Raw genomic sequence first — 13,442 nt, 5'->3', positions numbered from 1 at the left:
CATTCCTGCCAAGAGTGCGTAGGGATTCCAGTGTTTCCACATGCTCACCAACACTTACATTCTGTGCTTTAGCAAACGGCCGTTCTAATTGGTGTGGCGTGTTACCTCATTGCACTCACGAATGCATTTGCTTAAGGGTGAGCTTTGAGCCTCTTTTTCATGAAGTTGTTGCTTACTTAGGTATCATCTTGGGAGAAAGGTCTATTCAAACCCTTTGTCTGTTCTTTGGAGACTTCGTTCTCCGGTTCATTCCGCGGGCTCAGGAACGCAGAAGTCGATCCAGGTCTGCCAGATGGGGAGGTGGGAGCACAGCCCCTTGTGCTGGCTTGAGATACTACTCCTGATAGGCATTATCCTGTGACACTGCTCAGGACATGGGTGTTGGCATTAGCATGGAGCTGCAATTGGGAGAGTGGCTAGGCCTTGTATGAGAACTCCAATATGGACACTGGCAGCTCAAGGGGTGTCTTTTATTTTTTCCTCCTTCCTTCCTTCCTTTCTCTTTTAAATATTTATTTTTTAAAAAAACAAAAAAAAAATATTTATTTTTTAATTTTATTGGAAAGTCAGGTTCCTGAATCAAAATAGCGGAGTGGGGTAAGGACATGTTTAAACGCACGGAAAAATGTTTCATCAGGATGAAGCAGAGAGGACATATTTCAAGAAATAGGAAAGGACAGAACAACAGCAGAGGGGTACCTGGAGACTGACAGACACAGGAAAGCAGTGGACACAATGGTGTGGTGTTGCAGAGACTGATACTCCACCACAGTGATCTGAACGCCACCAGCAACCAGGTGGGAAGGGACTTTCACTGGGAGCTCGGGAGGTGAACCCAGACAAAGACCTGTCCGTCCTGTTGGTCCATTTGATTTGACCAGGAGCAGAGCAGCAGATCTCAGACAGGCAATGCGAGAACAGAGTGGATTTCATAGCCCAGTCAGGCCCCTAGAGCTGAATTGGGCGCCATTTTGCGTAAGGGGGAAAGGGCAAGGGAAAGGACTGAGCATGCACTGAGCTGGGAGTGAACTCATTTCTGTCTCAGTGAACTGCAATGACGTGGTATTCTACGGGTTCCACCCAGGGCAGGTCTGGGTAGCCCTCGGATCTGACGGCCAGCAGATCAAGAACTGTAGTGGTGGTACATCAGGAGCCATTTTGTACACTGTGGCAATAGCTTTAGGACTGCAGGGGACAATAGTGAACTGTGCATTTGCTGAGCTCGTGACAACTCACTGATGTCAGTGGATTGCTCTGGTCCCGCAGGAAAATAATACTGACTGTGGCATCGTATTGGACAAAATAGGTCCATCTGGCACCCAGACCTAACGTCCAACAGGTTCTGACCAGATCAGTGCCACCAGCAACCTATTTACATAGGACACCTGGAGTCTCTAATTCTGGGATCTGCTGCAACCGGAAGTGGGAGAAACGTTGCAGAGACAACAGTGCAGCCTCAGCACAGTATCACAGGAGGTGGAAAGTGGTGAGCCAAGAACTGGGGCTGTAGAGACCACGGTGGAAATCTGACATAAGAACCCAGACCTGGAACTCGTTGGAGGTTGTGGCACAAGTGGCTGCAAGGAAAAAGTTGTGTACCAACCACAATAAGTAAAATTGCATTGTAGACCTGTGGGTGACACAGCTTAGAAACTTACCCCAAGGAGAAGAGTGCTAACCAGAAGTACAATTATCAAGAGCAAAAGAAGAGACAAAGGCACAATGAATATTACTGAAAACTCCCCTGCAAAGGAGCAAAACCCTATGCCAACCTCAGAGTTCACTGAGGAAGACATCGAGAAAATGGGGCACACAGAATCCATAAGACTCATTGTAAAGATTCTGATCAACAATGAGAAGCTCATGCAAGAGTTCAAAGAATTTAAGGAAGCAATAAAGCAAATCAAGGCTGGTATATCAGAAATTAAGAACACAGTGGAACAAATTAAAAGTACAGTGGAGAGTCTCCAAAATAGAATGAAGCAAGCAGAAGAAAGAATCTCAGAATTGGAAAATATTTCCTGTCACCAGGGGGAAGCAAACAAAAAGCTGGGAGCAGAGCTGGATCAGGCCAAAAAAAGTATTCAAGAATTGAAAGACACTATTAAGAGGCCAAATCTAAGAGTTATGGGAGTCCCAGAAGGTGCAGAAAGAGAAGCTGAGTTTGCAAATGTATTTAATGAAATAATAAAGGAAAATTTCCCTAATCTGGAGAAAGAATTGGGAAGCAAGTTCCAGGAGGGGCACAGAACTCCCAACAGGCTTGATCAAAAGCGATCTTCACCACGACACATGATAATCAAGCTCTCTTCAATTGAACATAAGGAAAAGATCCTTAAATGTGCACGTGAAAAAAAAATCAATTGACATATAAAGGAAAGCCAATTAAGCTCACAGGAGATCTCTCACAGGAAACTCTACAGGCAAGAAGAGAATGGAGTGACATATTCCAGATTCTAAAAGAAAAAAATTTCGGCCCAGGATAACATATCCAGCAAAGCTTTCTTTTGTCTTTGAAAATGAAATAAAATTCTTCCACAGTAAAGAAAAGCTAAAGGAATTTGCCTCTTTCAAACCTGCCCTACAAATGATACTTCAAGAAGTTCTCTTGACAGAGAAGAGGAATAGCACCTACCAAAACCAAAGGCAAACGGGAAGAACATCCCAGTAAAATGACAACAGAAGACTAAACCAATGAACAACCCATTCCTAAAATGACAGGACCAAAGTAACACCCATGTATATTAAACTCTGAATGTAAATGGCTTAAGCTCAATCAAACGCCATAGATCAGTAGACTGGATTAAAAAACAAAACCCATCTGTTTATTGTCTGGAGGAGACACACCTCAACAAAGATCAGTGGAAACTATATCACATGGGTTTTGTTGTTCTCATCTCTTCAAAACACTTTCTTCTGATTAAATCATTCAATGACTCATAGATCATGCAGTGGCATCATTTTCTTCAAGAAGGTTCTTGATTTTCATTTCTTCAGCTACACATTAGTCATTTAATAGCATGTTAGTTAACTTTTTGGTGTTGTTAATTTCTTTTTTCTCCTGGATGTTGATTTTGTTTTGTGACTCTTCATTTAAGGGGATTTATAGTAGCTGTGTAATGGCGACTGTCATATCTAGTAAAATGTCATTTAACTTCATGGCATTGTAAATTTCTATTTTTCTTTCTATTGTTGATTTTGTATTATGACTTTTCATTTAAGGGGATGTATAGTTGCTGTGAAATGGAGACTAACATCCACATGTGAGGATGCAGTATGATATGCATTTCTGTTTCCAGACAAAGATGGACTTACAATGAAACTGTTTACTATATCTTGACAATAGGATTCTGGACTCTCTGCCATTGTCCGTGCCCACAATGATGGACATATGACTGTGTATGAAGAACTATATGTTAGTAATGATATAGAGGAACTAGGTGGAAGGGAGGGAATTGGGGAGGGGATAAGGGAATATGGAGCTGTATCATAAAATTATTTCAATAATAATAAAATGTATATAAAAAATAAAAAAAAATTTATTGGAAAGTCAGCTTCACAGAGAGACACAGAGAAAGATCTTGCATCTGTTGGTTCACTCACCAAGTGGCTGCAACGGCCAGGAACTTCTTCTGGGTATGCCATGTGGGTGCAGGGTCCCACGCCTTGCGCTATCCACTACTGCTTTCCTAGGCCACAGGCAGGGTGCTGGATGGGAAGTGGAGTAATCCCCATATGGGATACCAACTCTTGAAGGTGGAGGATTAGCCTATTGAGCCACAGTGCAGGCCCTCAGAATTCAGCATTTTTATTTATAGCACAACACATCTTAATTCGGATTAAAAGTATACCACTGCTCAGTAGTTTTATGTGTCTCTAGGCTATCAGATTAGTGATTTGTTTTTTAAGAGATCTGCTTATTAATCGATTTGAAGGGCAGAGTGACTGAGGGAGGGGAAGAGAGAAGGAGGAAGAGCAAAGGAGAGAGGTAGACAGGGAGAGCCTTTCATCCACTGGTTCACTCTCCAGTTTCCTGCAACATCTGGGTTGGAGTCAGTCTGAAAACAGGAGCCAGGACCTCCATCCAGGTCTTCCACACAGTTGGCAAGGCCCAAGAACAGAGGTCTCCTTCTACTGTTTTCCCAGGTCCATGAGCAGGGAGCTGGATCAGAAGCAGAACAGCTGGGAATTGCACTGGAACTTGGATATGGGATGCTGGCAGGTGGCTGCTTAACCCTCTACACCACATGTTTGATGGATGATACATTGCCAACCAAAGAAATGGCAAAGAAAGCAGTGTGAGCCAAGTTTTTGCACTTCAAAGGCTGTAGGGCAGGCCTGAAGCCACAGCCTGACTCGCTGCGCCAGTGTTGGCCCCTGTGGTTTATTCTATTATTTAGTGATATTTATACAAGTGAGCATTCTTGAGAGCTGGACTGGGCTAGGTAGAAGAAAGTTAGAGTTCTTGTGGTGACCCCAGACCATCAAGACAAAGCCTCATGGGTGGGCTGCGGGATTGAGATCCTGCAGGTTCATAGGGTCCTAGGCAATCACCTCTCTTACCAACTCCTGAACTCTGCACAAAGGAGGAATGAGCTCAGAGACGTTGTGGACTTAAGGGGCAGTAAGGTTGCCTATGAATGGACAAGTATGCCAAACACAAATTGTCTCACCATTCCCACAATGGCAAAACCACATGCAGGCTTCAGATGGGACATGTTCCAGAGGAGTGGTAGGGGAGGTGTGTCCTTGTCTCTGAACTCAATGGACTAGGAAACTTTCCATGAAGGAGTTCATTCAGCCAGGGACGAGGGTAGGCTTGGCTCTCACTCGAATGCTTCACTGGCTCTTGGTGAGTGATGCTGTCCCTTTAACAGAGGCTCCACCTTACTGCAGAAGACCCTTGCCCAGCCTTGCACACTGAATACAGCACTGCCCCTGGTGGCTGGGAGCTGGGCTTTAGCCAGATCTGAACGCCCTCGCTTCAGGGTTCACATGGTATATAAGAGTTCGCTTAGTGGGGAACCCACCCAAGTGCTAAACCCAACTCACACCTGTCTTAAAAATTTAAAAAATGTATTTATTTTCATCTTCCTTGGAAGGCAGGGAGATGGTTTCCAACTGTTGGCGCACTCCCTAAATGCCACAGCAGCTTAGGCTGGACCAGGCTGAAGCCGGGAGCCAGGCACTCCAACCTGGTCCCCCGTGTGGGGGACAGGAACACAAGCACTCGGGCCATGTTCTTTGCTTTCACAGGATGTACATCAGCAGGGAGCAGGATGGGAAGGGGTACAGCTGGGACTAGAGGCCAGGCAGGGGCCTCACTATTGCGTCAAACGCTGGCGACACCTCTCCCTCTCATCAGTGACAAGCTGCTTGAACATCTCTGCAGGTGACCTGAAGTTGGACTTTCCAGGCCTTCACTCCACATATCCCTTTTAAAAAATTATTTTCATTTGAAAGGCAGTTTACAGAGAGAAGAAGAGACAGAGAGAAAGAGCTTTCATCTGCAGGTTCACTATTCAAATGACCACAACGGCTAAAGCTGAGCTAATCCAAAGCCAAGAGTCGGGAACTTTCTCTGGGTTTCCCATGTGGGTGCAGGGTAGCACGGCTTTGGGCCATTATCTACTGCTTCCTAGGCCACAGGCAGGGAGCTGGATAGAAATTGGAGCAGCCAAGACACAAACCCTTGCCCATATAGAATGCTGGCACCTGCAAGGCAGAGGATTAGGCAACTGAGCCATCAAGCCAACTTCAACTCTCTCCTCCCTCTCCCTGTCATATATCCTTGAGTCTTCACTAGACATCAAATATTGATCTCAGCTCCAGACAGGGAGATGAGGGGGTGTTCCAGAAGGCAGTCAAGTGCACTTATCTTTCAATTCCATTTCCCCACAGATGTTGGCAGTGCTCACACATGCAGCTTTCTGCTGACTCCTGCTGTGAGAGGCGGAAGTAATCAGAGCATCACTGAGGGTGGGCCACAGCTGAGATACTGTGGAGGCCTCCACAGCCACGCCGCCTAGGGACCCAGCATCCACGAACACCTGCACCTCCTCCATGTTAGACTCAAGGTGCATGACCCAAACTCCCACCCACTCTGCCCTCAGCTCTCTGAAATACATGAACAATACCTATTATTGTGACAGACGAAAGGCGATATTAAGTTTGCTTCTAGCCCCCTCTCCTCTCCACAGCCCTCTCCCTATTTTTTGAACATAATTATTTTGTTTGTCAGGGGCAGATGCGCTGAGAAGTTCTTAGCTGCTGTGATTGTTTCGGTCTCAGTAACCTCTTTCTCTTCCTTTTCTGTCAGTTACCCACAGGCTGCCACGGGAGTTCTCTGGGGAGGGAGGAGCTTGCTAAACAGGGTTCAATAATGTCAAAAGGGTGACCCTGATGTGCGGTACCAAGGAAAAACCCAATTCATTGCTAGCCCCATGGAAGCACTGGAATGCAGCCTGTTTAAGACTCAGGGGATAGCCATGCAGAGAAGTTCCACACACGGGCATGTCAGGACCTTGAGGTCAGGCAAGCATATTTCTTTCCGGTCCTTATGTTACAAACCCACTCATGCTTATTCACTTGTTTCCAAAGAAAGTGTTAACATTAGCCGCCACCACCCCTCCCACCACCACCATCAACCCAACTGGAAATCAAATTAACCCTACCAAGGGAAAATGTCATCCAATACAAGCAGGTCCCAGTTGTTTTTCTCCTCACTCCCAAAAGCCTGGGTCCTTGCCAACATTTCTTTTTGATTCCTTCTGAAAGACCTGAAGGTAATATCACCTGGGAAATGTCAATGGCGTAGATTTGCAGTGCTAAAAGTGACATGAGAGATCAATCCAGTCCTGCCCCTCCTTTAACGGAAACAGAAACAAATGCAGGCAGGAAGAGGTGACACGAGTTGGCCAACGGTAAGAGGCAGAGAAGACTCTAGAACTCAGTTCCTGGATCAAGCACAATGGCTCAATTGGCTAGTCCTCCTCTTACAAGCGCCAGTTTGCATCCTGCCTGCTCCATTTACCATCCAGTCCCCTGCTTGTGGCCTGAGATAGCAGTGGAGGATGACCCAAAACTTGGGACCCTGCACCCACATGAAAGACCTGGAAGAAGCTCCTGGTGTCTGGCTTGGTATTGGCTCAGCTCTGGTCACTGTGGCCACTTGGGGAGTGAACCAGCAAATGGATAATTTTTCTTTCTGTCTCTCCTTCTCTCTGTAAGACTGATTTTCCAATAAAAATAAACACATCTTTAAAAAATAAAAAGGTCATCCGTTATAGGGAGACACAGGTGTACTTCAAAATGTTTGTAGAAAATGGATTGAAACGTAACTTAATTTTGGTGCAAAAAAAGTGAGATCCAATGTTTTCAACACATTTTCTGCGTACTGTTTGAAGATCCAATTTATGCCCCAATTGCTAAATTTTGTGTATCATCAACTTAACTCTTACATTTCCCACAAACTTTCCAAAAATACTCTCATATATTCGCAGGGAAAGGAAGTGAATTTTAGGCAACCTTGAGGAAATGGCTGCTTTCCTTACTGCCAAGACCAGCTGGCAATTTCCATTCTACCTTCCTTGGCAATCCTCCTCAAGCAGGCAGATCCCTGGATGGACAGACTGCAGGGTGCAAAGGTTTTCTGTCACTCATTAGAACATGCTTACTGGTCACCAAGTGCTATGGCTCAATGGCTAAATCCTCACCAGGATAGTTTGTGTTAGTTTGTGTTCCAAATGATTCACTTCCCATCCAGCTCCTTGCTTGTGGCCTGGGAAAGCAGTGGAAAACAGCCCAAAGCCTTGGGACCCTGCACTTGCATGAGAGACAGAGAAGAAATTCCTAGTGCCTGGCTCGGGATTGGCCCGACTCCAGCTGATGCAGTCATTTGGGAACTGAATTAGCGGATGGAAGATCTTTCTGTCTTACCTTCTCTGCATAAATCTGATCTTTTCAATAAAAGTAAAGAGGGTCCAGCATGGTAGCCTAACAGTTAAAGTCCTCACCTTGCACACACCAGCATCCTATATGGACGCCAGTTCTAATACTAGAAGCCCCACTTCCCATATAGCTCCCTGCTTGTGGCCTGGAAAAGCAGTCAAGGATGGCCCAAAGTCTTGGGACCCTGTACCCACGTGGGAGACCCGGAAGAGGCTCTGGGCTCTTGGCTTCATTTCGGTGCAGCTCTGGCCATTACAGCCACTTGGAGAGTGAATCAGCAGACGGACCTTCCTGTCTCTCCTCCTCTCTTTTATCTGACTTTCAAATAAAAATACATCATAAATCTTTAAAAACAAGAAAATAAAACACACACACACTAACATTACGGATGCCCTTAAATTATAGATTATATTCACTGACATGTTACTTCTGGGGAGAAACAGTCTAGAACTCTCATTGTCTATTCAAACTTGATCCCACTGTAATTGCTCTGATTTTCATTGCCTACCTGGAGACACATCTGTTCAGACAGGAAGTCTTTAATGAGCTATAGAAAGTACTTCACAATATTTAGGAAGTGCAGAACAAGCTAAGAATACTAGCACAGGGCCCAGAACAACAGCCTAGTAACTCAAGTCTTCGTCATGCATGCGCCAGGATCCCGTATGATACCAGTTTGTGTCCCAGCTGCTCCACCTCCCTTCTAGTTACCTGGAAAAGCAGTAGAGGATGGCCCATGTGGGAGATCTGGAGGAAGCTCCTGGCTTCGAACTGGTTCAGCTTCATCTGTGTCTCCCACATGAGTGACAGGGCCCAAGCGCTTGGTCCATCCTCTGTTGCTTTTCCCAGGCCACTAGTAGGGAGTGGGGCGGAAGTGGGGCACCGGGGACACAAACTAGCATACACATGTGATAACGGTGTTGCAGATAGCAACTTTTCCCACACCACAATGCCATCCCCTCTTCAGTCTTTTTGAAATAGCCTTCCTCTATTTCACAAGACCTCTGAAGCTGCTTCCCATTTGTTCAATGTTAGGCCACTGACAAAAGGAAAAGGAACCCTGGAAAGTTCACAGGGTCAGGAGATTTTAAGATGTCAGCCTAGGGCCTGGCGGCATGGCCTAGCAGCCAAAGTCCTCGCCTTGAAAGCCCCGGGATTCCATATGGGCGCCGGTTCCAATCCCAGCAGCTCCACTTCCCATCCAGCTCCCTGCTTGTGGCCTGGGAAAGCAGTTGAGGACGGCCCAATGCATCGGGACACTGCACCGGCGTGGGAGACCCGGAAGAGGTTCCAGGTTCCCGGCATCGGATCGGCGCGCATCAGCCCATTGTGGCTCACTTGGGGAGTGAATCATTGGACGGAAGATCTTCCTCTCTGTCTCTCCTCCTCTGTGTATATCTGGCTGTAATAAAATGAATAAATCTTTAAAAAAAAAAATGTCAGCCTAGTACCAAATAAAAATTTAGCAGTGAATACAGCTACAATACAATGAAGAACTCAGATATTATTGAATAATGGTATTTGCAGCATGAAGTCATTCTAACAAGCACAGCCTTAACTATGTCAGTGTCATTTGCTAAATGAACACTTCAGTTCAGTTACCTTTGGTAATGGATGCAAAGAAATAACCCAAGGCTATTTGCTTCATTTTATTCACTTATGAAAAATCCATTTCAATCATCCCAAGGCCTACATTGCCCACACCTTCTGAAACAAAGGCAAACATCTGGGAGGAATAGTATGAACGCAACACAGCACCCAGGCACACACCATGTTTACCAACGCACTGAGCAGAGCACAAGCTACAGAAGTGCATACGGAAGCAGGTGCAGCAGCAAGAGGGCAAGTCAGGGCTAAGGCGACAGCATCTCTCTCCTCTGCGCTCTGCCTGTGTTGAGGATGTGGGGGCTTTACCCTAGCTGCAGCAGCTCACACTGTCTATACACAGAGCACTCCCTGCCCTTACTTCTTGAAGAACTGGAAGAGACTGACATCCATGGGTGACACCCCTACAGACTGACTACTCAGAGGCTGGGTTTGGGGGTGCTGCTGCCCACTAGGGGGAAAGACAAAACTGAGAAGAGGGGACGTGTGTGTGCGCACTGTGCACACGCACATATGAATGTGCACATACTGTTTGCTGGGACCAACAGGCTCCGAAAGTCTCCACGGCAGAGGAGATGGAAGGTAGCTTTGTGTTATTCGTACTTGGGTGAACCCCAATTGGGCTGGGAGCCCAGGGTGGTAAATGATAGCCAGCCATTCTCCCCTCTTCAGCTTTCAGATACTTGTGGAAAGCAAGGCTGCACGTGTTTGCCTGGGAACCCACATCTTCCCAACCTCCGGGATACATGGGAATTGTTCAAGTCCAAAGGCATACAGAGGCTCACGTGTAGACTGCCAGTTCCCAACTTATTCCCGCTCCCACATTATTGAGATGAACAACCTCCACCCCACCAACACATCTCATTACTCCTAATTACTCTCAGGCAGGACACAAAGACATCCATGGCACCCAAAACAAAGGGTGGCACAGAGAAGGGAGAGGTCAAAAAGCACCACCTCAGTGTCCTGTCTCCTGCCAACACCTGGCCCCACCAACCAGTTTCCCTCATATTCCTTCATTCAGAACTTCAGTAGTTTTAAACGTGAAAACAAAAGACATAAGAAAATCAGAGAGGTCTGCGATGCGATGTATACTACTAAAGCATGCATACTACTAACATCAGGCAGGACATGACGTAATGGCACACGCACAGAGAATGGTGCTGTGACTACAAAACTGAACAATCAGTTGCATGGTCCCTGAGGTCTTCATCTAAGAATAGTGTGAAACACAGCTTCCTGAATTACTTTAGTATATATGGCAATACTGTCCATGTTGAAAACATTCCAACAGAAACATTTTATAAAACCAAGATGTTGTCTTTTTAAAGATTTATTTTAAGAGAGAGATGGATCTTCCATCCCCTGGTTTACTCCCAAGACAGCCACAATGGCCAATGCAGGCCCATGCTGAAGGCAGGAGCTTCTGGGTCTCCTATGTGACTTTGGAGGTCCAAGTATCTGGGCCATCTTTGGCTGCTTTGGCAGGCCATTATTAGCAGGTAGCTGAATCAGAAATGAAGCAGCCAGGACTCAAACCAGCACCCATATGGGATGTCAGAATCAGAGGCAGCAGCTTAACCTGCTACACAACCAATCTCCAAAATTCTGTCTTTATTCCCTAAAAAGTAAATCAAAACTTTTCCTTAGAAAAACTACTATTGTTTCTTGGCCTTTTGGCTAAGATCAAGTGTAGACAAATGAACTACTCCGCAGCTGTACACAGCAAGGTGAACTTCCACACGCAGTGCCAGCATCCTCCATGGGCACAGGCTGGGAGTCCCAGCAGCTCCCCTTCCAATCCAGCTCCCCACTAATGGCATGGGAAAGTAGGGGAGGAGGGCCCATCCTTGGACCCCTGAATCCCTAGGGAAGACCAAAGAGGCTCCTGGATCCTGACTGGCCTAGCTCTCGCTATTGTGGCTATTTGGGGAGTAAAACAGCATTTGGATGGTCTTTCTGTTCTGTCTTCTCTAACTCTTTCAGGTAGCAACAGACAAACAAACAAACAAACCTAGCTACTCTGTCCATAATCTCTTATCTTCATACTCCAGAGACAGAAACAATTTTGGGTTCGGCTCATCTTACCACCTTTCACTGAAACTTCTCAGGGTTATAAACTACACTAAGAAATGGCCCCACAGGGCCCGGCGGCATGGCCTAGCGGCTAAAGTCCTCGCCTTGAAAGCCCCGGGATCCCATATGGGCACCGGTTCTAATCCCGGCAGCTCCACTTCCCATCCAGCTCCCTGCTTGTGGCCTGGGAAAGCAGTCAAGGACGGCCCAAAGCTCTGGGACCCTGCACCCGTGTGGGAGACACGGAAGAAGTTCCTGGTCCTCAGCATCGGATTGGTGCGCACCGGCCCGTTGCGGCTCACTTGGGGAGTGAAACATCGGATGGAAGATCTTCCTCTCTGTCTCTCCTCCTCTCTGTATATCGGCTTTCCAATAACAATAAAATCTTAAAAAAAAAAAAAAAAAAAAAAAAAAAAGAAATGGCCCCACAGTGGGGGCAAACCCACAACATTGTACTGTAAAAGGAGACAACTCCTCGGATGTCACAGGCAAACTGCATTCTTACATGCATACTCTAGAAACCCCAAGGTTTGGCTAGGGCTCCCCTGCCATCTAATCTTCTCATCTTTTTTCTTTCCAAAAAAAAGTTGCAAACTTTTGTCTTTCTAAAATGACTCCAACTATCCCATTATGACAAGAGGGTAAACATGCAGCCACAAACAGATGTGACAGTAAGAGCAATGAGTAGAAAACAATGACTAGAAGCCAGCAGCCTGCTATCTAGATGGAGTCCTGGGTTGACTCTGTGGTTCAGTGTCAGGTCCAGGCCAAGCCTTCACCTAGTGGAGCTGCCAAACGCTCCATGTCAGTAAGGCACTTTCTTTTTTAGTTACAAAACTATTGTGAGATGTCAAATTGGGTTGGTTGATTTTTTTTTTAAGTGTAGAGGACTGTTTTGTCTCATTCCAGCCCAGAGAAGAGACGGGTTCTTGCAGACTATTTCCCTTCAGCTACAGAAAAGCCTGATGAATTCTTACTCCTTGAATAGCCTAGCCATCTATGCAGTAGTTACAGCCCTTGGCTGGAAAACTAGAAAATTAAGGTAGGTAACATTGCACAAAAAAATGACAATTATCAGCATTTAAGTCTCCACATGCAGTCTAAGGGCATTATCTTCTGTTTACCACTACTCTGAAAAGATATTAGAGGCTAGCATTGTAGTACAGCATGTTAAGCTGCCGCCAGAACCACTGCCATCGTATATGGGTGTTGGTTTGAGCCCTGGATGCTCCACATTCAATCCAGCTCCCTGCTAATTGCCTGGGAAAGCAGAGGAAAATGACACAAGTGCTTTGGAGACCTGGGGGAAGCTTGTGGTTCAGTCCTGGCCATTACCGCTATTTGAGGAGTGAACCAGACAATGCAAGCTCTTTCTCTCCCTCTCTGCAACTGAGTTCAAATAAATAAATATTTTTAAAGAGCAGGTTAGAATAAAATTATTTAACAGAAAAATTGGATAAAAATGCTTTGATTTTGCTCAGCAGGCCAACTAGAACTAAGGTTTTTCTTGTCAGGCTTAAATCTCAGTCATAAGTGATTTTTTTTTTTAAGGAAATAAATTTCTAACTACAAAATGTAGAGAACTGGACTGAAAACTCAAACCAAGCACTGAAAATGTTTAACAGAGAAAAGCTCAATGCATTCTACAGAACGCAATGTTTAGGTTCCCCCATACAATTTGCTAAAACCTATGTAGTAGCTTCTAGTTGCCGTTACTGGTTCAGGCCTAGCGTGAGGCTTAAAAGACAAGGAATGGGGACTAAACTCAGTTGCACAGAGCAGTTCTGAAAAAACTCACAACATGCGCATGA

The sequence above is a fragment of the Ochotona princeps genome, chromosome 7 (genome assembly GCF_030435755.1).
Source record: "Ochotona princeps isolate mOchPri1 chromosome 7, mOchPri1.hap1, whole genome shotgun sequence".
Taxonomy (NCBI): domain Eukaryota; kingdom Metazoa; phylum Chordata; class Mammalia; order Lagomorpha; family Ochotonidae; genus Ochotona; species Ochotona princeps.
This window is presented reverse-complemented; position numbering follows the sequence as displayed.